The sequence below is a fragment of the Melanerpes formicivorus genome, unplaced genomic scaffold (genome assembly GCF_026170545.1).
Source record: "Melanerpes formicivorus ecotype bairdi unplaced genomic scaffold, bMelFor1.0.p_v2 SCAF_19, whole genome shotgun sequence".
In the NCBI taxonomy this organism is placed as follows: Eukaryota; Metazoa; Chordata; class Aves; order Piciformes; family Picidae; genus Melanerpes; species Melanerpes formicivorus.
In genome coordinates this window covers 4,689,109-4,713,951 of record NW_027142371.1, presented here as the reverse complement: position 1 = coordinate 4,713,951, position 24,843 = coordinate 4,689,109, and the positions used below count along the sequence as shown (strand labels likewise).

Genomic DNA, 24,843 nt, shown 5'->3' with positions numbered 1-24,843 from the left:
TCCTGCAGGAAGCAGTGCTATGGATTTCAGTTGAAATCCTGTTTGAAGAGTTTTTGATTTGCCGCCTGACAGAGTAATGTCTAAGGTATCTTTAAGCTGTCTCTACATACATGTGTTTGTTGAGTGAACTAAAACTTGATGTTAGAACTTGTTCTGTCTTTAGTATGAGAAGTGTTGGGTAACTTCAACTATTGTGAATTCAGCTCATTCTCTGAGTTCTCAGTACAAACTCACACAAGTCTGGATGCTTAGATGAATCCTGTAGGGGGTGCATCATCACTGGTTTGGGTTTCATAGACATGGCTCTTGTCTGTGCTTCTTTGATTATTTTTTTTTCTCTCTACCAAAAACTCCACAAATAATCCTTTGACTTTGAGGTCTCTTCACTCCATATGTTTCCCATGACCTATTAGTTACTCTGTTATTGTTTTGTACTCTCCTCACCAAAAGTACTTTTATGAAGTCCACTTGCATAGGTCTCTTCTGGAGGATTGGTGCTTTCTCTGTGGAACTTGAGAGATGATGTACATTTAATTTCTTCTAGTGGTTCTGATACTTAATTTACTTTGACAGTGGGTTTGGGAAGCTGATACAAAATGGCCTGCAGCCATCCTGGATCCCTCGATCTCTTGGCCACTGACACTTCTCCACATGATAGCAGCAACCTCTTTTCATTTGTTATACACAGTATTATTTGCCATGGGTTCTGGAATTGATCTTTCAGCGCTATTAATTTTAACCTTTTTTCTTTGGAAGAACAGAACTTGCTTTCTGGGGTGTTTCCTAATTACTGTCAAGTAGATAATCCACCCCTTTAACATTCTTGACTGAGTAATGGTGCAAGAAATAAAAAGCTTTCGTGAAGACCTTGCAAAAACCCTGTCAGAAGCTGTGTTCTACTGGCCAAGAGAAGGAAAAAAGCACAAAGGCTGTGACTGATTTGCTTCCTAATCCTGCAGAGTAGGGTGTTATCTGTGTTCTAGCAAGTCCATTTCTGCTTGGCATGATCAGCCAGCCTGCATCATTGAACTCCTAGGTCCATTTGAATAGGAACTGCCCTATATAAAAATCTATTACATACAGTTTCTTTGTTGGCTTTCATTCTGTGCCCAATTCCTCCTCATATTTTCTGGATTTTGATGCCTTTTGGAGCTATTTTAGGGGAAGGGATCTAAACACATGTATGTATTTACTGCCTGTATGGACAATAGTGTTTTAATTAATTCATCTTAATTGTTCCTGTCTTTCTGCCAGTTTGGAATTTAGCTGGGGCAAACATGTTCTGCTGGATGTATTCTTGGGTTGACCTCTTCTCAGTAAGTGGGCTGAAAACAGAGATACTTTTGATGTAAGATTATTTAAAAACAAACAGAACTTAACTCCAAATTCAGGTTTTTTTGCTTTTGAAAAACAAAACCTGTATCCTGCTACAGAGTATCTCATCACTTTTCCCTCATGGGTCTTAAAGTTTGGAAGTAGATCAGCGTTCTTGCTAGAGGCTCTGGCACTGGGTCCCACGCTGTAGCTCAGGCCATCAAATTTTCTGCCTTCAGCAATGGCATAAATTGCCAGCTGACCTTCTGTCAACCGTTTTGGTCCTTTGACCTCTGTTCTTTTATTGGCTTCCACCACTTTTCTTCTGAGATGAAGAATGACTGGAGAACTCTTGCTCCCCGTTCCAATTGGTATATCACCTCCAGGACTTTGCTGCAGCAGCAGAGAAGATGGAAAAGCATGGAGCTAAGTCAGAGCTCTGTGGGCACTGTTAAAATGCAGATATGTGGAATCCCCCAAGTTTTCTAAGAGGTGCAGCTCCGTTCTGTGAGGCTTAGCCTGAATGTGAAGATTATCACAGAAAGAAGAGTTCTCTAAAGCAAAGGTAAGTCTTGTGATGTTGGGTCCTGCAGAGGCAGACCAATACTGCTGAGCAAAGTGACTTCAAAACCAAACAGCAGATTCTGTCTTCCTGTCAGGAGGAAACTTTTTGTACCTTTTCTTATTGCAACAACTCTTTGAGTTGCTCTGCTGCAAATCTCGCTTCTCACAAATGCTTGGACCGCTTGTGAAACCCAGTACTAGAATCTGACAGAACAGTCTGGCTTGCACTCTACAGACTCTCCCTTTGAGGTCTTAGAGCCTCACCAGGCAAAAGGAATGTGTCCATATTTCCTCTCAATGAGCTTGCTCTGTATTAGAGTGCTTCAGGCAATCTGTGACCCAATGAAAGGCATCTGAACTCTTCATTCCCTATGCAGCTGAATTGTCAGGGACATAAACAGGAAAATATTTCTTGTTTTAAAGTGACTGTGATTTATGGGGGCTCAGGTGAATAGCCTATGACCTCTTGTCTGAAACTAGCCAGGGAGAACCCTGCATACTTCCATGAGGGGTACACTCCTGCCCGCTTCTTTCTGGAAAGGATGAGAGCGGCTTGTGGGGAACTCCTTAAAATGTAGACTCTTCTCCTTCAAGCATTATGAAAGAAAAGGGTGGGTTTTTTTTAATTCAAACTCACTCTTGAAGGTCTTGCAATAGCTAAATAAAAGTTTATGGTTTAAAAAGTTACATTAACAAGAATTCTAAGTTTGACAAGCAGGAAAAATAGAGGTTTCCTGCTCCTGAGGTTACTCACTGCTTCTGTACAGACTCTCCTTTCTCACACAGCCACTGAATAACAGTTACCAGTGTACAGAGTTGAGATGAGAGGAAGACAGCAGGTTAGAGGACTTGTAATCTTCTAATTCTCATTATTGCTCTCTGGTGCTGATATTTCTGTGGTCTTAGTACAGGACCACGGGTTGTCTTTTAACCCTTTTACTCTGAATGTCAGGTGTGGGCAGCTGGAGGGAGCCTCTGACACTCCACACAGGACAGTATGTTCATCTCTGCCCACAGCTCCATGTTGTGAGGGCATGCATCTGTTATGTGATGTTGGTGTACTGTGAGGGAAAGAGACCATTTTCATCTCTGTCCTGAGGCCCCTTCTACCCATTTTAATGCATCTGAATTCAGAGGAGTACAGGAAAGTTCAGGGAAGCATTAGCTAAACGTGTAGTAGAACTCATCCTTCACCATCAGAGGTAGCATCATGTGTTGCTTATCTGTGCTCACACCTAGGGAGCACTGTGATGAAAGCATCATTTCACAGGGAGGTCAATCTTGTTATGTAGCAGTTATGTGAATAGTACCAGTAATAGCTGGGTCTTATTTTTTTGTCATGAATAATTTTAGATCTGCAATTAAGGATCTTAAAAGCATGGGCATAACTTTTCCTTGGGTTGCTTGGGCAAACACACTGACAGTTAAGTCCCAGGTATTGGTAAGTCAATTAACTTGGTTGTAGATAAACCATACCAAACTTTGTGGCTATCGTACCTATGAAATTTGATTCTGATTCTTTCCTCTGTGCACATAAAGTATATTACATCTTTTGTCTGCAGCAGAAGTTGCTTGATAGCAGTTTTTCCTCTCCTCAGGGCAAGTTCTTTCCATGCGTACTGGGAAATAGTTTCTACATCATGTTAGAACCCTTACTGCTTATTTGGAAGGCTTAGCTTCATGAAATCTCCAACAGCATGGTAACCATGCCAATCATGTCATATTAGTCTTGCTTCTCTCAGAATGACTTACTGTCTCAACATTGCTGCAAGCGAGATATTAAAATCACTCTGCAGTTGGCATACAGAACAACCTAGAAATTTCTTGTGAAGTATGAAACTAATTTCCTTCCCTGAGTTCTCTACTGATGTTCCTGGGGAGAGCATGAGACACGTGATGACTTGGAAAGCAAGTTAAAATTTGTCTGTGCTGGCATTGTTTGCGTAGGAAGTTGCTCATGGATAAGTTCTGGTGTCTTAACCTTTTCATGGGAAGGCTATTCCTGTATTCAAGAAAAATTGTTGGATAAGAAATTTCTCATTCTTTAAACATTTATCAGCTCATCTGGAGTAAAACTTCTGGAACTTCCCATTGGTTCAAAAGGGTCATGTACCTCCCTAGAGCAGAATGAGCATTTGATTAGTTTGTGGTCTTCTGTCCTAGACAGTAACATGTTATTTACTCAATAAAAAATGATCTCCTCTTATTAGAAGGGTTTCACTCTGTGCACTCTCTATGAGCCAACTTTGTTTCAGTTCATTACATGGCTTTTCAGAGTTGTGCACACCTTCAAAAGTGTTACAGTTCTGAGTTAGATGCATTTTGCTATTGAATGTCGACCGCATCCTCACTACTGTTTGTCCCTTAGGAGCTGCTTCGGGAGTTCCTAGTATTCAGCTGATATTTCTCAGTGCTGACCTCAGCTGCATTAAAAACATGTTGGAACAGACATTGTTTCAGAAATCCTTAATGATAACAGCACCTTTTCACAAATGCAGTGTTCATTAATCACACAAGGGACGTTATTTCAACACCAAAGGCTAGGAGGGGCTGGCCATACATCTTCATTGTTGCTTATCTGTCAATGTCTTTGTACTGTATCAATGGTTTGTACTCAGTATGCAACAGTAGGAACCTGTATCAGGAGCAGCAGGCTGTCCCTAGAAATCTTAGTTATTCTGATGGTGATTCTCTCAAAGTTAGCTTGTCAGGTCCCTTATTTATTTTTAAACAGAGGGTAGGAGTTCTTATTCTTTGAGCATTATTTACTGAATGCCCAATTCTTGTTAAGGCTTCTTTTAAAACTTCCAAAGCTTTAAATAATTAAGAAAAGGTATTTAAACATGCACCTATGGACTTTCTAGCTACTACCAAATGACTTGAAATGAATAAATCATGAAAACAGCCTGATACTTCACAGACAAAAGTGTGCATTGATGAGGAGTGAAGGAGTTGATTCAGTTAGGGTAGCAGTGAATGCTGTTTGAAATTACAGGTATGTGCAAAGATGCAAGCCTGGCGTATCAGGCTTGCCTCTAATAAATACCAGCACGTTTCAGAGGGCATTTGAAATGGGTTTCTTTGCAGGTGCATTACACCTTACAGCTGTTAGGCTTTTGTAGTATTTCATCTTCTAAATGATGAATTTATATATCAGATCAGCCAAAAATGAGTGTATTTGATTCAAGGCTTTGGGATGCAAGGTCCTGCAGAAGCACATAGGACGACTCGACCTCTGCTCTCATCCAGTTTGATTATAAACAATAAGTGTGAGGCTTGAGGACAAACAGCATAGGTTGAATAGGCTGCTTTCAGTGTGGCTTTTTACGTAAACCAGCTCCCTAACAAGGCTTTCATTGTGCTTTCTTTTTTCCTACAACAAGACTCCTGATTATATACATGTAACAAGAAAATAAGGAAATAGGCAATATATAAAATGAATTTGCTATCTAAGTCAGAGTATGGACAATAGTCTGTTATGTAAGACTTCATAGTTGCCTCATAAGGCCAGTCTATGTACTATCCTGCTGTTATGCCTGCTCACAGCAGCATGGTTTATAAGAGTATAAAGAGATTAGTATCTTTTCTCTAAAATATCTGGCATGTATTTGCCATACAGATCCCTGGAGTGCCCAATAAATATGCAATATCAGGCTCATTTCTTTAAAGAAACATTGGCACCAGCTCTGTGCTTCTTTGAACTGAAAAGCTTTCATCCTTAAGCCATGTAAGAAAAAGATAATCCCCAAAACTTTCTTCTTCTTTTTTTTTTTTTAAATACATAAACCTGGCTGTTCTGTTGTTTGTCCCTCTTGTCTTTTGGTGGTGGTTGCTTTTTGGGTTGCTTTTCCTGTTTGTTTTGAAAATGAACAGTTTTATTAAAGGGTTCCTTTCTTCCCTGCTGGAATTTTCCAAGGTAGAGTTTCACAGAATATCCTGCATCTAAACTTTGGCTCATCCATTGAGTTCGTTAGGGTATGTTTCCTTTGAAAGCTCAAAACAGTCTTGGAGTTGCTGTGCTCTTCTCTCAGGCCATGCAACAAGTGATGATATTTGTTTTTTAGAGATTCTCAGGTAGTGATAGGACTAGGGGGAATGGAATGAAGCTGGAGGTGGGGAGATTCAGGCTAGATGTGAGGAGGAAGTTCTTCCCCATGAGAGTGGTGAAGCCCTGGAATGGGTTGTCCAGGGAGGTGGTCGAGGCCCCGTTCCTGGGGGTGTTTAAGAGCAGGCTGGATGAGGCTCTGGCCAGCCTGATGTAGTGTGGGGTGTCCCTGCCCATGGCAGGGGGGTTGGAACTAGATGATCCTTGTGGTCCCTTCCAACCCTGAATGATACTATGATACTATGATACAGAGGGCAAGTTATGAGTCACAAAAAGACAGGATTTCAAGGGGATATTTTGATTCCCAGTTCTGTATCATTCTGACACATGCACCCATATAAATTCATATTAAACTGCTTCTAAAGTAGAAAGTGTATTTGCAACCTGTACTTATACCTAGCTATCCACCTACAGAAGGAAATAACTGTGGGCTCTAAAAACAGTGTGCACCCTGTGACCTAAATGAGCAGCAGTAGTAACTGAAACGGGGGGGGGGGGAAAGCTGTGTAGTTGACATGCTTCCTGGTGTGGCAGCAGCAAACTCTGTGCCAGGGATCTTACCCTCTTGAGAATCATTAATGAAGGCATGCAGCAGCATACTGCTTACCAAGTGCAACCCAGTTGTTTTACCTACCATTTAAAATAAAATATAACCTATCTGCATGTTCACACTGTTCAGTGAGGTTGCTCCATGGAGCTTTCATGGGTAAACCCTGTTGTGTTTTCTGCATCAATGGGAAAATGTATAAACAGAAACAGAGCTCCGAAGTTTTCATTGTCAGAAACGTCAATAACTGTTATTTGGCCTTTCTAAAGTCACCTTAAGGAGAGTGTGTTGCTGTGATGAATATATGCTGCTGCCATAATTGTTAGGATGGCTTTCATTTTAACACCTCTCTACTGGCAGATGTTTAGGTGAGCAGATTCCTGCATGCAATCAAACTTTGTGTGCTACGCTCCACAGAGCTCAGAATGAAATACTAATTACACCCTTACTGCTTGAATTCTATTATATGTTAAAAGTACCTTCTGGTATGGCGTGGGTTTTTTCAGGTGCTTCTTGATTTGGAAATTAGGTGGTTTGGTCTCTGTTTTTCCCTTCATTTTCCCCCCCTTTCCAAGCAATAGTGTAAGCAGTATCAAAGGTTTGAAATTTGCTTAGTTTTGAAGTATGATGCCTATGAGTGAGGAGAAAATGTTGTGATATAGGAATTAGATACGTTGCTTATTTAAAAACAGTTTACAGCCACATAGAATTCTTTAAAAAATGAAAAACTATCGAGTACAAAGGTACTTAGGATAGTATGTGGGGTGGGTTTTTTAATGATATGAGTGACAATCAACTATTCAAAAATTATAAGCTAATGTTTCCTAAAATGCTGTGATTTGAATTCAGAGCCGACTGAAAGAACATCAAGCTCGCACAATGTGGGCTCTGCGTAGATTTATTCCTGTTTCATCCTTTTTTGAAGGTGAAAGTTCATGGATTCAGTGTACTCCAAGTATTTACAGTGTACCAAATATGCTGGAGAACAATAGCAAGAGAAGAATTGAACTGAAGAATAAGAATGGAGAGAGCAATGTGGAAGTACCTAACTCAAGTATAGACAAGTACTTGTCAAGGCATTCTCATAAGACCTTCGCTTTGACAGATAAAGATGAGAGAACATCAGGGGAAATAGAGCTGATATGAGCTTTGTGCTGCAAACAGTCAGTGCACCAATTTTGGGTGCACTGGAAATTTATGACTTGTCTAGAAATCTGGAGCAAGCATGTTGGAAAGATGAGACCATTTGTCATATCCCAGAATCCAGCAAGCCTGGTGGCCATCAGGTTTGCTGACCTTAGGTGACATGGCTCTTCTGCAGTATTGAAACCATTCTGTTCCTGTTTCATTCTTACCCCATTCAGATCTGCAGAATGTCTTGGCATGCTGTCACTTCAGTATCGGTTGTCTAGTAGGTTAATTCTGTTCTTTGTCTGCAGTTCAGGTAGAGAAGTGGATGTGCAATGCAATCCTTGGGTTCAGTAGATTTGGTTTTGATTGATTGGAGGAGATACTTATTATGAAGAGTTTGACATGCACCTTCTTCATAGAAGTGGTTTGAATTTTTTCAGCAGGAAAGATCTTGTCAGAAAAACAAGAGACATTGGGAATGGAGGTAGTATCAAACCTGAGTATTACTTGTGTTAGTCATGGAGCTTCACATGTCTGTTTAATATTGAACTGTCACATTGAGTCTGGGTATGTACAAAAGTATGTGGAAGTGTAAGCTTCAAATGATGCATATTTGAATTGTACTTGAAGAATTCACAATGCTGGGTTTAATTTCTCTGTTGTGGTTCAGTCTCTTTAATTTAGGAACTGCTGCAAAAGTGTTCAAGTCACTCAGTATTTATTTTTAGAGCTGTAGGTCAGCAAGAGAACTCCTAATGCTTTGTTACAGCAGAGATAGTGGTATTATGCTTCATTGTAGCTACCAACTTTCATCTCATATGCAGCTATTATTATGCCCCTAGGAATAGCCTTCCTTACGGTAATCCTTAGCCTTTACCATAACATGTCAGAGTAGGGACAAAATATTCCAGTGGTTAAATTACAGAAGGCTTTATTATCATATAAACACAGGTGTAGAATGACCTGTAAGACTGTTTTTAAATGCAGTACCCTTCAGGTTGTAAAAATTAAAGAGGTTGTTTATTATAATCTACCTAATAGTGCTGTTTAAACAGAGCACAATTCATGTGTGCTGCCTCAGACCAGTGTAGTTGGACCATTTATACGATGTTGTCTATTTCAGTAAAAGTTGTGTGGGGAAAAGCCTGAAGATAATAGATAGTGTATGTCACAGGGCTGACATGAAAAGGATACCATCAGGGACTGATATATACCTCAAGTAAAACCAGAAGCAGCTAGACAGCAGGTTTAAAAATCCAGCCTCAGTGAAGAGTATCTGTATCCGTCCTCTATTTGCCATTGTATTGTTCTTTTCCATTAAACTGATCAAGCTGCTAAGAAACCTAAGCTCCACTTAGATTAGCCCATCATTTTTATAGTCACTGGGGCAGATCTAATGAACTTTTTTGAATTCCTGTTTGCCAGACTTACCAGTGGGAGGACAAGGAGATGGGCACATTGCAAACTGAAGGAAGAGAAATCTCTGTTACTAACTTTTTGAGAAGGCTTGCTATGAGATCACTGCTGTGAAAGGTCTCAGGAGCTCCTGCTTTGTAACACAGCCTGCTAAATAGAGGGTTTCAGTCTCTGCCTGTGCTTAGGTCTGATAAGCAAATGTTAACACTCCCACTCCAGCTCTGCTTGAAAATAAGGAAAATTAACATTTGCAGATTGCATTTGTGATCGTTAAGATTAGATCTGTGCACTACTGGATTATCTGGAAGTGTCAAGTAGGTGTAGATCTGTCTTGTGATTTACTCTGGTGAACTATGGGAGGAGACTTGATACTTGATCTCGCACAGTCTCTTGGGTGAAGTTATTCCTCCAACATGTCTGAATTTTAACAGAATGGCCTAAAGTCATCCCTCTTGTTGTTGATTTAATCCATTCAGACGAGGTTAAAATTCAGTAGGATTTTTCTAATTATTATTTTTTAAATCATAGTTCCAGCAGCAAAGTTTTCTGTCACTCAACCTGTGATTTGTACCTCTAGATTTGTCAGCCTCATGCTCACAACTGGGAATCGGTGTGGAAAATTAGAACTTGCAGAGACAGTTGAGAAGGGAGGGATGAAAAAGATGCACTACTTGAAGAAAAGGTTCTAGTCTATGAAAATAGTGTTCTCAAAAGTCAGAACAAGCCCTTGAGGTTTCTCTGATGTTCACATTGGATCATAGCACAAAAAACTGATGAGCAGTGCTTTCTAACATCAGATGCTGTTAGCAGCAGTGGAGTGTCTTGATGATTTGAAGAGTGTGTGCATGACACATATGTGTCAGCAACCTCAAGGCAGTTTGTTGTTAGGTATGAACTAGTACAGCTATGCAAATGTTGGGAGTTATCACCACTGCTTATTTTCAACCTGCCACAGGAAAATCTGCATTATGCTTAGGTTTTAATAAAGGTTTTAGTCTCTTGAGGTCTCCTACAGCAGAGGTACCAGTTAAGGACTAATGAAAGGGATTCATGCGAAACGTGTTTTCCTCCAGATATTAAGCACTTGGCTGCAAAGTGTTGGGTTGTTTTCATCTTTTTGTTCTTAGACTCAGTGCCTGTTGTAGGCTAACCCTAACAGGCAGCTAAGCCACTTGCTCACTCCCCCACACTGGGATGAGAAAGAGAGTGGGAAGGTAAACAAGTGAAAATTTGTGGGTTGAGATAAAGACAACTTAATAGGTAAAGCAAAAATTAGGTGTGCCAGTAAAGCAAAATAAGGAACTAATCCACTACTTCCCACTGGTAGGCAGGTGATCAGCCACCTCCAGGAAAGCAGGTCTCCATCACACATAGCAGTTACTTGAGAAGACAAGTTACATAATTCCAACTGCCTTCCCTTCTTCCTCCTGTTGTACTTCACCATTCCCCTTGTCTTTGTCTGTCCTTCTTCTGCCTTATCCCAGCCCCTAGAAGCATATGTGCATATTGCCCACTGCAGTGCGTTTTGGAGCATACCTTAGTTAACACTCAACAGTTGCATGTGCACACGTGTGGGTACCTCGTTTGCCCCATACAGGACAGTTCTCTCATGCTTGCTCTTCACTACCATTATTTGAGTGTGCATTTTAGCCCTGCATTATTGCTCTGGGATCTAAATGAGTGACAGTTTGGAACATAATTGTCTGAAAACTTGGTTGGCAACACTAATCTGAACGATCTTCCATTTGCTGTGGTATGAAGAAGAGCCTGGCACAGGGTAGTTGATATGTCCTGATGGATGTATAGAAACTGTGTTAGTAAAGCAAATGATTATTTATTATGCAGCTTAGAGGTTTAACCTGCAGAGCCCCAGAGGTCCATGGGTTTCAAGTCGGGAACTGATAGCCCAGCAAGTAAAACAGTGTTTTGGATCCCAGAACGTCTGTTCCCAGTTGGATCACTGACTTTTTGAATTGACCTTGACTAGGTCATTTTACCTTTCTATAGCTCAATTTCTCAGTCAATCTAACATGAATTCCATACCTACTTTGTAGAACCCTTTGAGATCCAGTTATGAAAAGCAATAGATAAGTTACTATTAGAGACTTGTTAGATATGTGAAACCCAGTTAAGCTAAAAATCTAACAGAATTATAACTCCCATGTTTTCATCTAGAAAAGGCCAAAGACAGTAAAACTTCATTTAGCAAAATTACCTCAGATCTGAACTACACTGCCAGATGTCATCTTACTGTTCTGAAGTGTCAGCCAAAGAGCAGGCTTAGAGCCTGGGTTGCAGAAGATCAAATACAGTGGGAAATGGCCATTCATACCTTACATTCAGATTTGGGAGTTTGTAGTAGCAATGCTGGAGTTTCTTTCCTGTTGTTTCTCTCTTCAGAATGTCTTATAAAGTACCTGGATTCATCTAGGCAATGATATATGGGCTTCTTGCAGATGATTGGCGTGAACAGTTGATATATTGATGTAGGCTGAATTTACACTGAGCTGTGGAGGAAGAGACTCAGCCCAAAACATTTTCCAAAATACAATTTGTGAGCAAAACCCTCAAGTCTTACAGTAGGAAAATCCCAGCAACGAACAGAAAAACAAAACCAGAATTAAAATCAACCCAACCAACCAGCTCCAGAACAGCACTAACCTTAGCGACTTGAATTCCAAACGGGATCATCTTTTTTCCTGAGGTGTTTGAAATTGGCTGCTTTTTAGGAAAAGCTGCGAGCTACAAGTTCCATCCTTTGTCTATCTGGAGTTCAGGTCCAAGGGTTTATTCTAGGCATATCTATAGCAGTGGGATAAGAGAGGAGAATTACAGGGTGGGCAGACGAGGAGGATGAGTTAGCTGGGAGGAGAAGGTTCCAACCTTAACAGTTTTGTCTTTTAAAAACTGCAGCTGACTCAGTCAGATGAATAGTTGTCGTTCAGCTCTGTTCTTCAGGTTTTGACAAATTGCTGCCTGAAATCCAAGAATACTTCCAAAATGCTACCTTTTTCCTTTTGTGCATTTTTAAAACGTGTATTTCCACAGTTTTAAAAGATTATTTGGGGGCTTTTTGGCTGTTTTGAATTTTAATAAACCAGATAGCCATCTACACCCCAAAATAAACAAAAATACATGTGATTATTTTGAGACCAAACTTTATCCAGGTTGTGAGTGAAAAGTCCTTTGTAGTCTCTTTGTGGGGTATGGGCAATATGTTGAAAGACTTGAAGAAGGAGATGAAACACTGCTTCTAGCTTCTTAGTCTTCAGTTTTAATATGGTTCAAATAAAATGATGTTTTTAAGAGTTGTTTGGGGTTTTTTGGCTGGGTTATTTTGTTTGGGGTTTTGCTGTTGTGGTTGGTTGTGGCTTGTCAGGGTTGTTGGTTGTTGTTTGGTGTGTGTTTCATTTTATTCCAAGAGATCTTCCAATCCATGAATAAACAAACTTGTTTTCCACTGTTGTTAGAATTTGAATAGTTATCAGCTTCCTTCTGGCAGATGACACACTGCTTTAAGTTTCAAATATCTGCTAATTCATGCAGCATTTAACAGGAAACCTTCTAAACAGGTGCTACTCGGTATAGCTCAATTTGATTTTGACTTGATGAGCCTGGGACTGAGAGATTATTTGCATATATTTCTCCTCTTTTCCATATCTTGAATATTGGAGCCCCCATGTTTTGCAAGAACCTTCTGCCCAAGATGATATTTTTTTTAAAGATAGAAATTGCCCTGGGCGTTTTTGAGGTTTTAATCATGAAACAGGGCGTGTTGAATGGGTTCTCATTTAGCAAGTGTGTCATGGTGCTTTTGGTGAAGTAGTTTCATTCACTTAAAATACTTTCTTCTTGATAAAAAGTGAAGTAGCTCTGTACATGTGTAATAAACTGATGCAAGTCAGAACAAAGTTTGGTGTGTGTGTGTGTGATCTTGTGTGCATTTACAAATGCAAGCTAAAAACCTGCTGATGAGTAGGAAATCTGCCTTGGAATTACATGCCCCTGTAGCCAGGGCTCTGTGGATAAAGTGGTGCGCTGTAACTCATAATAGATTTTGGCCTCTAAGTCCATTCAGCTGGAAATTAAGCCTGAAGTTTGTCTTGACCTATTTCTTTGCTAGTAAATAAAATTCAAAGTTTTTACTGCTGAGCTATAAACATTGATTGGTGCTTCACCATCATTCATTTTTGTAGGACAATAGTTAATTTGTTCTAGCACTGTTGTTAGTGGGTGTCTGTATGATGACTTGATAGGCACTTCCAGGAGCTTGTTGTCCCATACTACATGTGTTTATTCAGAAAAACTGAAGAGGCCAAATCTGCAAAAACAGATTTGGAGTGGGAAATCTCGTGTTAATAAATTGCTCTGTATCTACAGCTTACATAGCAACTTTTCAGTGTATGGTAAGAGCTTTTGGCAACTAAGACCATCCAGCCTTATCTTGAAAAATAGTCTCTTGGGTTCCAGAAGAAATACCCTCAGATATTCTCATGCCAAACACTCCTGTTTGGTAGGGCAGGTTATACTTTGAGACTGGCAAGTTTCTCGAGGATTGTTACTGTGATCAATCAGCCATGAGAGTGCTGAGGATACAAATAACATGAATCTACCTAAGGTAGAAATAAACAGGTTGCTTTGCCGAGTACCAAGAAAGTTCAGCTACAATTTCAGGACTGTTTCCTGTGGGTGCTAACCACTTCTGAAAAATCAATTCATTCCTTTTTAGGGGCATAATTGAGACTTAATGTATGTAAGAGATCTGAGACTTATTAAATGTAAGAGATCTGACCTTTAATTTGTTGCTCGCTGGTAATGCAGAAGCTTTGGAGTGATAGAAATACAGCCTGTGTTTCTCTACTAAAGTTAGAAATTAAGTTCTCTCTGAATTCAGAATCAGATGATAATTTCTATGGAATTATTGAAATTAGAAATAATATATGTTCTATGCCAGAAAGGGCAGCTGTGATTTTTTACTTTTATTTTATTTTTAAACCTCAAAATGATGCTTGGAGGGACCAATCAGGCTCAATTTGTTCTTTGCCAAATATAGATGTAGGGGAAAGATGTCCCTACAATGGTGATGAGTTAAATGGCAAATAGAGAGAATGGTGCTTCTGAATCTAGTGAAAATTACATAGTGCCAAGTATTTTTCTCAAATGAAAAGGGGGAATTTGTGGTTACAAATAACTCAAAGCGACAATACTGAATAGTGAAGGGGCTTACTTCGATCTTGTAATGCACTGTGTACATGAAGAGAACAGAGATGAAGTCATCTGGAATAGGTGGGTATGTGATAGAAAATAAAAGGATGAAACTAATTAGGTAGAAGACCAGGATGCTAGTCAGAGGAGGGAGCTGGATTCTTTTCTTTTCCTTTATAAAGTATGAAAGAAGAATCTACTTGCACGGGACTCTGAATGCAGACAGTAGCTGAAGACTTATTTTTAGTGCTCTAGACAACTCTATAATCAGCCTGAAGTTTTTGAAAGATGAACAAAAATCAGACCTATTTATACAAATGTATTTAACAAACGTTAACACAAGATCATAAAAGGAGGAAATAGGGTTGCAGAGCTTATGTCAGACCACTTAGTGGCTGTTCCTAGTGTAGTATTGCAGTCTGGATCTAGGGTTTCTTGCATTCAGGAATCTTAATTGCTGTTTCCTTTTAGGAATTGTTGCATTTCAAAAGTAGAGGAGTGATGCTACAGTTCACATGTAGGTTCAGCTCTCTTTCTGGAAAAGAAAGGAAAGCATTCTTTACCAGGGGTGAGACATGTTTCTGTTTCATTTGTTTGTTTCTTCTTGGGGTCTTGAATGAAGTAGAAAGCATTTGAATGGCTTTAGTGTCCTTTAGACAATATGTAAAACAATCTCTGCCCTTAGGACTTTGAGGGAAAAAAAAATGAAATTGTTGATTTGTATTTAAAAGCCACTCTTTCAAAATATAATAATTTATGTTTTAAGAATGCATAATACAGGCATTAAATCTCCCAAATGACTGCACATTACCTGTACTGAGAGCAATGAAACTACCGTAACACTATCGAAAGTGCACATCTGCCTGCTGATATAGCACTGTAGTCCCCAGAGGAAATAACCTGCATAACCAAATGTACCAAATAACCTTACAGAAAGTGAGTCAAGGAAACCCCCAAGGTCCTTGCAGATGATGAGTAAGTGAGAAATACCAGGGGCTGGTAGGTGAACATTTCTCATAAACTAGCCACTCTGTCTCTGAATCAGTCCTGACCCTCAAGGGACATCTACAAAGCACCCTCAAAAGATAAGCCTCATTATTAAAATTCATGACTGTTAAAAGGTAAAACATGGTAGATTTGTTAGAGATACTGGGTTTTTAGTTATTCTAATATTCTTAACCCCTCTTCTGATTTCTTCTGTATCACTCAGTAATAACTCCCATGTTTTTCAGATCAGTTAGTCATGTATTAACAGATCAAGCTGTGCCTCCTCTTCCTTTGTTAGTAAGACTTCCTTGTACCTCCTTCCAGAGGTACAAGCTACTTTTCTTTCAGATGGCTTGATTATCAAATTAGTTAGAGCAGTTGAGCTTTGAAGATTGCTGCTTCTATTTCAGACCTAAGAAGTGTTTGATATGCCTGAGGGTGTGTCTGTTCCTTCCCACATGTACCAGTTGATCTAATAACAGGTATCACATCCCACCATAAGCTTTGCCTTACTTGTGCTATTGAGAGAACTCAAGAAAATGACTTAGTATTCTTTGTGTGTGTGAAATGCTGGCAATTGTGGCATTTGTTCCCCTGATAGTTCATAACATTGTGCATTTGAAATCCACCTTAGAGTGTTTATTCAGATTCTGTTATCTATACTATTGTTAAAAGTATTTGAGGTAGAGTGGGAGAGTTGCTAAACACTAATAATTAGAAGACCTGATGAAAACCAAGTAAGAAAGCAGTTTAAGCAGCTTTCCTAATGGAGGTGAAGTCCAGTTGCATCCGTTTGGACTTCATGCCTACAGAACAGGTCTTTGGAAGTGAAGGTACTTCTGCTCTAAGTGCAGCAAATTCACCTGAACATTGAAACCCTCAAACCAAAATTTTACAAGGTCAGAAGTACATAATGTAACTGGCTGCTCCACTTTTGAGAGCTATGTAGGGGCAGGACATGAGAGTGACTGTACAGGGTGCCAGGATTGCTCTGCAGGCGGTGGAGATAGTGTGGTGAGGGAGATAGGTTCTTGACTAATGTGAAATATGCAGTAGGCCACAGAAAAGGGCAAACATGTAGTGCTCTGGCAAGGCCTGCTGCTCTATCCATTCTCTCAGCTGTTTATTATCCTGCCCTAGTACTTTCAGAGCAGAGCATAGTTGTTTTAGATAGGCACAGAGCACTTCATCCTTACACACTTCACTATTTTCTTCAGGAATGTTATTTAAACAGAGAAGTCAATAGCCATTGCCCTTAAGATGAGCTTTAGTAAAAGTGAATGTAATAGCCTTTCACATTTTGAATTGCATATCCACCAGTGCTGAGACTGCAGCTAATCATTAGTTAAAACAGTGGGTGCAGTTGATTACTTCCCTTTTGCTGCACATTTTTGTGTGTTTCTAACACCCAGGTATCAGAACAGGAAGAAGTCTGAGCACCATGCTAAAATGTGTTGAGAAGCCTGTATGGGAAAATTAGATCAGGATGTACCAAAAAGCCCCCTGAATTATCTATGAAAAGAAAAATTCTGTATTAAAATGAATTATTAAATCATTGCCGGTTTCCAAGCAGCTATTCTAAGGGTAATTTATAAATGGGAGAAAGGGAGGCCTGCTTTTTTCATGACTGTTCTCTTTTTGCCTTTATATGGGCTGTGTGACCAAACAATGATTCATTGAATTTCCATCCTCTTCAGATGCATCTTTGAGCCTTAGTAATAACATCAATGCTTAGAACACATATTAATTTTGCATGTGAACTTCAGGATCATTCCAGTAATGTTTTCCTATGAATTTCCATTTGGCTTCCCAGGAAAGATTTGGGTTGAGTTTGTTGCCCAAATAGGTAAGCTATCACTTCAATCAGTGCACTGGTGGTTACTTTGGTTACTCTTACAACTTCCCCATCACCATTGCTGCTTTGGTATTTTAAGCAACTTGCATCCACCGTTGTTAGTTACAATGAAAATTCATTTGATTCATCTTAAAAAAGAATCTTAGCAGGTTTTTAACTCATAATTGTAATTAAATTAATACAGTTTACTAACTGTTTATTTTTACACAAGAGAGTATAAAATAGTTCTTTGCTTAGCATACATATCAAGCAAAGTGACTGTTGTTTTTACCTTCTCTGTGGCTTTTCATGGCTGTGTTCTCCTTTTCCATTTTCAAAGTACCTCAAAATGTATAAACCATTTCCTCCCCCCACAACATGATTGCATATTTATAGAAACTGCAACTTGACTTCAAAAGGTAAGAATGGAGCAATTGCCCACAAAATCATATTGAGCTAGAGTCTGTGATATAAAAGAAGTATGAAATGTGAGTGATCAAGAAGGAGAGCATATTGTGCTGTTTATGCCTGCCTTATAGCATCCTGGTTTGTTGTTGAAGCAGTGTTTACACATTTAGTGCAACTGAAATGCAGTTGTTTTAAGAAGCAAACTCTGTCCTCCCAAAAGGACTCTGACCAGTATAATTAGTGTAACTCTGCTGATTGCTGTAATAAATTACACTAAGGAAGAGCAAGGGAGTTCAGACTGATGCTCTGTTGCTGGCTTTATTTCTAGGTTTTTAAAGATGGTTTGGGGCATGTGTGTACACACTAAATAATATAAAAGCAGAGAGGAGAAATCCAAATGAGTAATGGTTTGAGAGGTTTACATATGATCAGTTATTCTAAAGATAAAAATTAGCAAATCTGAAGAAGAGTTGGAAGGCAGTGACTGAAGTATGTAAAAACGGGAAAGCCAGCCCTTCTCATGTTACATGAAGCAGAAAAGAGAACAGTATTTGAGCTCTGACAAGACAATGTGTTTGGCAACAGTGAAAAAGAAATGCTTTGCACAGCATGTTGCCTATCTTCTATTTTTGGGGTGGTTTTTTTTTAATGACTTTGGACTCTCTGTCTTCTTGTTTCCCAGAAGTTGTTTCTCTGTATCACAAACACACTGCTATGGCTATTGTGCTCCAATATTGGTGGGCACAGTTCCCCGTGAGTACTTGTTACACCCTTGGGTTTCGGCGCCAGTCTCAGGACTGATTACCTGTGAATCCACAAGGTAACTGTGTGGATTCCTTCTGCCTGCCAACTGGATCTAAGTGGTTCCCCTTTATGTGCAAATTCACAGTGAAGTGTAACAGTCCAACACGCCCAGTTCCACAGATTCTTGTGCCACACTGACTGGACAGAAGAAGTGCAGATACAATTTTTTGAGGGATTTATGTCCCTAGCAGATGTGTGATGATCCTTAAATGCCTGCATGTCTGTTTTCTCCTTATTTTAATCGGTATATCCTGGTTATTGGTTTTTGTTGTTTGTTTGTTTTGTTTTGTTGGGGTGGGGTTTTGGGTTTGGGTTTTTCTTGGTGGTTGGTTTGGCTTTGGTTTTGTTGTTTGTTTTACACATGATTTCCATAATATGCAACACTTGTTATTTAAGGTACAGTGAAATAACTCCAAGCTGTTCAGTGACTTGCTGTGAGTGAGCTGATACTTGATTGGTGATGCACAGTCAAAAAAGCTCTGGTGTGGGAGTGAAAGGGAACGATCTCATTTCTTAATTTTATCTTTTGAACTTCTGATCAGTTGTGGTGATCTGTATGCACCGTGGAATACTTTTCCAGATAGTGAATGAAAAGTTTGTTTCATTTCAAAAGTATATACCTAGAAAGTTCCTTCCCAATGCACTAGTAGGCTTACAGACCTTCTTGTTTTACCAGTAATTTCACATGGTTTTGTTGCCCTAGACTTCAAATAAACCACAGGGGTTTTAATACATCTGTATCACTCCAGGTTTTTTTGGCAATAGGGAAACCAGCTGAAATCACTAAACTGCTTTAACTTTGGAAACTCCTAAGTGTATGCATAACAGTTGTTATCCATCCTGGTTTGTTACAGTGCCAGAACAAGTTCTTTTGAAATGCATGAGATGGAAACCCCATTCTCTCCGAGAGGAAGCACCTTTCACTTTGCAGGGCTGTCTCAGACCAGGGGGTATATTATCCTCTTAATGCACTTGCATAACTCCCATTAACATTGATGGAAATTACATGCACTCGCTGTGAGGTGAATATATCCTTTTGTTGCAATGAGCGATCTATTGCGACACATTTTTCCAGTGATGTTAAATCAAATTGAGATTGCCATGCTGGTGTCACTAATAATAGTTTTAGTATCTTTGTTACTTGTAGTTTATGTTGAGGAAAATTCACAATGTAGCTCTGTGTTATGTCATGTGTTTCTTACAATGGAAAGGTCCGTTTACACTGCTCTAGAAAAATGACATTTTAAATAGGGACCTTGTTCGCTTTCTTCTCCAGTGTAAAATGTGGACCACTGTGCAGCAAACTTTGCATTTTCTTTTGGCTTGGTGGCTAATGTTTGCAGTTCCTGTAGGGATGGTTTGTAGAGGCTGTGTGTATTGCAGATGGCAAACTGTCAGCCTGTGGTCAGGGTGGAGGAATGCTGGGTTCCTGGTCGTGCTGCTGAAAGTCTGTTTGGCTCTAGGTGACTCAGCTGCTTTATCTGACACTTAATTCATATCTAAGATGTGCAGTATCACAATGTCAGAGATCACAGCAGGTAGCTTGTAAAAATTGTTTGTAAATTGTTTTGAGGCAAGATGAAAGTCACTAATAGAAGGTCAAATGAGTGCCAGCAAGTACAGAGAATACAGAATTAATTAAGCAGGCTGGAAAAGACCTTTGAGATCACCCAGTCTAACCTCTCCCCCAACACCATCTAACCAACTAACCCCTGGCACCAAGGGCCTCATCCAGGCTCCTCCTAAACACCTCCAGGGATGGTGAAAGCAGAGAGAAGTCAGAAATCAAACAGGTACTGATGGTTAACTTCTGGGAAAGCAAGAGAGTGAGTGAGGAGCCCTTGCCCTGCCCACCCTCAGGAAGGAGGAGGAAAGAAAAATGTTATCTCAGAAAGCAGTATCACATTTTAATCAAAATTCTAGTAAGATGTAGCTCCTGTTTTACACACAGCTTTTGTATCCCTGTAGGGAGGGGGTCACTCATACCCAGCACAGTCAGACTGCTGCAGCCCCTAGTGTGGGCAAAGTTGTACTGGCACAGTGCTTGCTTTGTGTCCTGAGCGCCAGGCCATACAGGAGCACACTTGGAACCTTTGTAGTGACCTATTGTGTTTGGGGAACAGTGCCACTTCATTTTTTGCTAATTTAGGGTCAGCCTATGCATAGCCAAGAATGAAACAGTGTTCAAGATGATGAGCTTTCTTCAACAAAACCTGAATGAGGTTGTGTGAGACAATGCTTGTTTGAAAGCAAAAATCCAAGTAAATCCTAGCTGTAACAGAAGTGTGTGTATATGGCCTGCTCTGCTTTTCAAAATATTTACTTCTAGAACTCTGTAGTTTTTCCTGTGAGCCCTTTCTGCTCCAGCTTTTTTCCTTAAAACTAGAGGTAGTCCTTGTCTTCCAGCATTTTCAGAAACCTTATTTCCTTGCCAGTTCTCCATCTGTGCCAGTGTGTGTTTTAGCTTGGGTGGGGAAATTATCTTTTCTCCTAATGTTTCTTACTCCTCCTCTTCCATCAGTTATTGCTCTTGCAGGAGAAAACTACATCCTCTCAATTTTCAACCACAGAAACCATTTTCACTGTACCATCCTTTTATGATAGAAGTAGTTGCCTTTTTTTTTTTTTTTTTTTTAAAGTTATATGTTTTTCAAAATAACAACTTACAGTTGCACTGGACTTGGATCTGTGGCCCCCTCTATGGATAACTCAGTATTGGATGCAGTGTCAGGAAGTTTTGAGGTAATCTGTGCTGCATCTGTGATGCCATTGACATGGGAATGCTAAAAGTATATTTTATACTCTTATTTAACACTTCAGTATACCAGCATCTTGGAAAGATACCTTCAATGGATTCTTAAATAATGTATTATGTATCTTGATATTCCTCCAAACACTGTTCAGTTGCACAAGTAGAATGCACCTAGTTCCAACACTCTAGGGAGCACCTTCTGTGGGCACAGTCCCTATGTTGAAGAGGTAATTGATTGCACCGGCAGAATAGGGCCTGAGCCCCACAGGTGCAGTTATCAGGCTCTGCCTCCACAGGTGTTTTGGTGTAGAACCCCACCTTCACCTCCGTCCCTCCACCACCACCCTTCCCAGCTCCGCTGCGGGGGCTCTGCCTGAGCTCGGCAAATGCTGGCGCTACGAGACAAGAGCAGCATAAAATATGGGGGGGTAATTAATTTTGTCCCACCCCTCACTGGACATCTCCTTTGCTCATAAAGGCGTTCTGCACCCAGCGGCAGCTCATCGTGGGCCTCTTGCCCTGGGAGGGGGCTGTTTCTGTGCCGTCGCCGGAGCCGGTGCTGGAGCGCGGAGCTGCACTCCGCGGTGCTGCCGCTGGACTTTGAGCGACGCGCTGGTGGAGCAGGTTCCCTCCCTGCGCCCGCCGGGGCATTGCGTCAGTGCTGGGAGGAGGATCCCGGAGGTAAATGAACTTTTTAAACGGGAAAGGCAGAAGAAGGGAGCGGAGGAAGAAGAGGCGGGGGCAGCACCCGCCTGAGCGCTTCCTCCAAACGCTTGCTCGGGAAACGGGCTTCAGCCGCTGCCCGGCGCCTCTGCCGGGGATGCGCTTCCCCGCCCCACCGGGCGCCCGGCCCCGCAGGCGGGCGGTGAGAGCAGTGGCCGTGGCACGGCTCGGCTGGGCGCCGGCTCCGCTGGTGAGTGTGTGGCAGGAGCGCTGGAAGCGCGGTCTGTACCCGTCTCTCCCGCCCGCTGTGCCCAGCCAGGGGCGGCAGAGCCCGGGAGCGGCGGTGCCCTCGCCGCTGGAGCTGCTCGAGGCCGAGCCAGGCTGCCATAGCAGGGAGCCTGGGCGGAGAGTCTGATGCAGCCGGCACCGAGCAGGTCTGGCCGTGCTCCTGCTGCATAGGTAACGGGAAGGACTGGAAGTTGAGCGGGGCGTAGTAGGAGAAAGGGGGCTTGGGGTTGGGAGGGCAGGCGGGGGCCGGTGAGGGTCTGGGTGCTGATTCGGTGGAGGCTGGAGGACAGGCGATGCGTTGCGGTTCTGCTGTCCTGCCCCGCTGCCCCCGGCCGGCCCCGTCTGGTGCTGCGGGAGCTCCCCTGTGCGCCACCGCCCTTCGGCCCTCCCGGCCTTGAGGTGGCTGCCCGCCCTGGCATGGGGGGGTGGGTGTTTGGTGCCAGCCCAGAGCTGTTAGCCTTGGGCTGGGACAATCGGATACGGCGCTGATGGGGCGTGCTGGACGAGCCGTGTGCTGGGTACCCTTCCCTGGGTGTATCTCCGCGGATGGGGAGAGGCAGCAGGAGCCGCTCAGGGTCGTGGCTGTGCTGAGAAGAGTTTCTGAAGACAGACAACTGATGCCAGAGCTCTTGGCTGCCTATTTAGCAGATCCCCGTGGTGTCTGGGCAATGCGTGTGTTTGCAGGTGGATATACACAGCGGGAGGGAGTGGGGGGGGTTCTGTGTGCGGCTGCAAAAATTTCTCATTGCTTGGTAGAATGTGTCTGTGCAGTGGTAGCTCTGCTAGCCTACTTTTTCTGTCATAAAGCACTTGCATTCATTTCCTTATGGTGCTTTCAGAAGTGAAAGTCTGTGGGTATTGCTGTACTTAAAACAAGCCAATAGAAATATCTTTAAAATCAAAGACTGTTTCTCTGCATTATTTATAAATACATGAGAAGAATAAGTATAATAAGGAAATAATTCTTGGTCGTTTATAAGTTGTTAATGAGTTGTTACTGCATCTGGATTTGGGGGATCCGTGGACTGACTTGTTTTGTGTGCTGCTGGGAAGCTCTACTAATAACCTGTAAGCACTAAACAGAATAATATGGATTTGTAGAAAGTATGTTATTGAAGCCCCAGTGAGGTAAGTACTTAATATATACCTCAGCTGTATTTAAAATAAAGTTACAGAATAGGGAAGAGATTCTGTAATACAATGATAAATATTTAGCTTTGGTATAGAGTTTACCAGAAGGAAAGAGAGTTAGAAGACTATGTCTGAATAGTAATTCAGTGCTCTAACAAGCCTGGAAGCTGTTCCTGGTGTGGTGTTTTTTGGGTGGTGGTGTTTTTATTGTTATTTTTTTTCCCCTGGAGAAATTGCAGGTACTTGCAAATGGAAATACTTTAGCCAAGGTTTCTGCAGGTAGCTGAACACAACTGCAGTCCTCGAGAGGCACACTTAATGTCAGAGGTTTGATTTTTGTGCTTCCTCTTAAATTTTTGACTGCCTGGAGAAGAAAAAAAAATCAGGGGGGAAAAAAAAACACTATAAGAGAAAGTGTGTTGTAAGATTACAGCTGTTGATGCCAGCCTTTGTCTAAGAACCTTGTCTGATTGCAAACAAGATTGCTCCCAAGCCACGAATAAAAATACCATTCTATTTTGTTTGTGAGAGAGAAACATTTCAGATGATGGTTGACAGCTTCAGTGAAGGAGGACTGACAATAGCCAAACCTGGATGTATGGGAGTGATTGGAGAGTTAAAAGAGCAGCAGTACCACTGAATGCATTTAACTGGCAAAGTGTTTTTAATTGGTTGTGTTGCTAGGGAATGGCTCCAGCATCATATATTTTAGCAAATTTAAATATTGGACAACTGGCACACCTAAGCCTGCTTAAATAACACATCTGGTACTGGCTCCATCCACCCTTAGAGCAGGTGTGCATTGTTTCTTGCTAACTAGTAGTCCCTTACTGTGCAGTTCTGCTGTGTGCTTTGCGTGCTGTTTGGTGGTGGCTGCTGGGTGAGTTGAACTTGCTACATCAATCCTGTATTCAGGGTCTGCAGTATGCTTCTTTTTCGTTGTTTTTTGTAGTAAGTTCATGTAAATGTGTCTGGAAACAGCTTTCTAGAAGCAGGCTTGGAGCAGGATTAACTTACACATTTGATACAAGATTTAATTTCTTAGGTGTTTGTACTTTTTCTGCCACAGAAAGTCAGATGCTGCTCTTGTGTTTAATGGAATAAGTTAATTGCTTGACTTCAGGGAAGTTGCTCTGGGTTATGTGTGGGACAGTTGTGTGAGGACTTGTGTTAACAAGGCTGGGAGCGCTGATATCTGCAAGCTGCTGTCAGTTACAGTTGTGCACACAGTGCCTGCTGCATCTGTGCCAAGCAATACTGATCAATAGCGTGTTAAAAATACCATCTGGGGATAGATGACATTGGTCATCCCTGTGCATCCTGCCTGTGCTGCCGTGGAACTGACATGAATTAGAGTGCAGTATTAAAAAGACGTCTTTCCTTGGTGTACAGCTACTCGGGAAGAGAACTTGGCTCCATTCTTTCATAAATAGAATGAACGTACTGAAGTCTGGCTTTATCTCTTCAACATTTATAATGTGACTTAGTGTAATGTTCTGTGTTGCCACACAGGAGAATTAAGTTTGGCTCTATTCTCGTTCCCCATACTAGCAGGAGTTAAGAACAAAAAGAGGCAGCTGGATCTAATTCAGGCTATGAAGGGAGTCAGGGACTTGCTAAACGGAACCGTAAACCATAGAAAATAAGAGGACCAGGCTTTCTCTAGAGCAGCCTGCGAGGAGGTTTCATTGGCT

The 24,843-nt window shown here is 41.3% G+C and overlaps 1 protein-coding gene across 4 annotated transcripts in view; it reads left to right on the top strand.

Annotated features, from left to right (window-relative positions):
• Positions 1 to 24,843, top strand: part of SULF2 (sulfatase 2) — a 152,872-nt gene that overhangs the window by 60,238 nt on the left and 67,791 nt on the right. Inside the window, exon 1 of one of the 4 annotated variants that reach the window (XM_068149875.1) lies at positions 21,776 to 21,980. The exons of 2 other annotated variants lie outside the window; for them this stretch is intronic. The gene's annotated coding sequence lies outside the window, so the exon portion shown is untranslated. Of the gene's footprint in view, positions 1 to 21,775; positions 21,981 to 22,120; positions 22,190 to 24,843 lie in introns of those variants that run through there. One more of the 4 variants, XM_068149876.1, reaches the window with a different exon arrangement.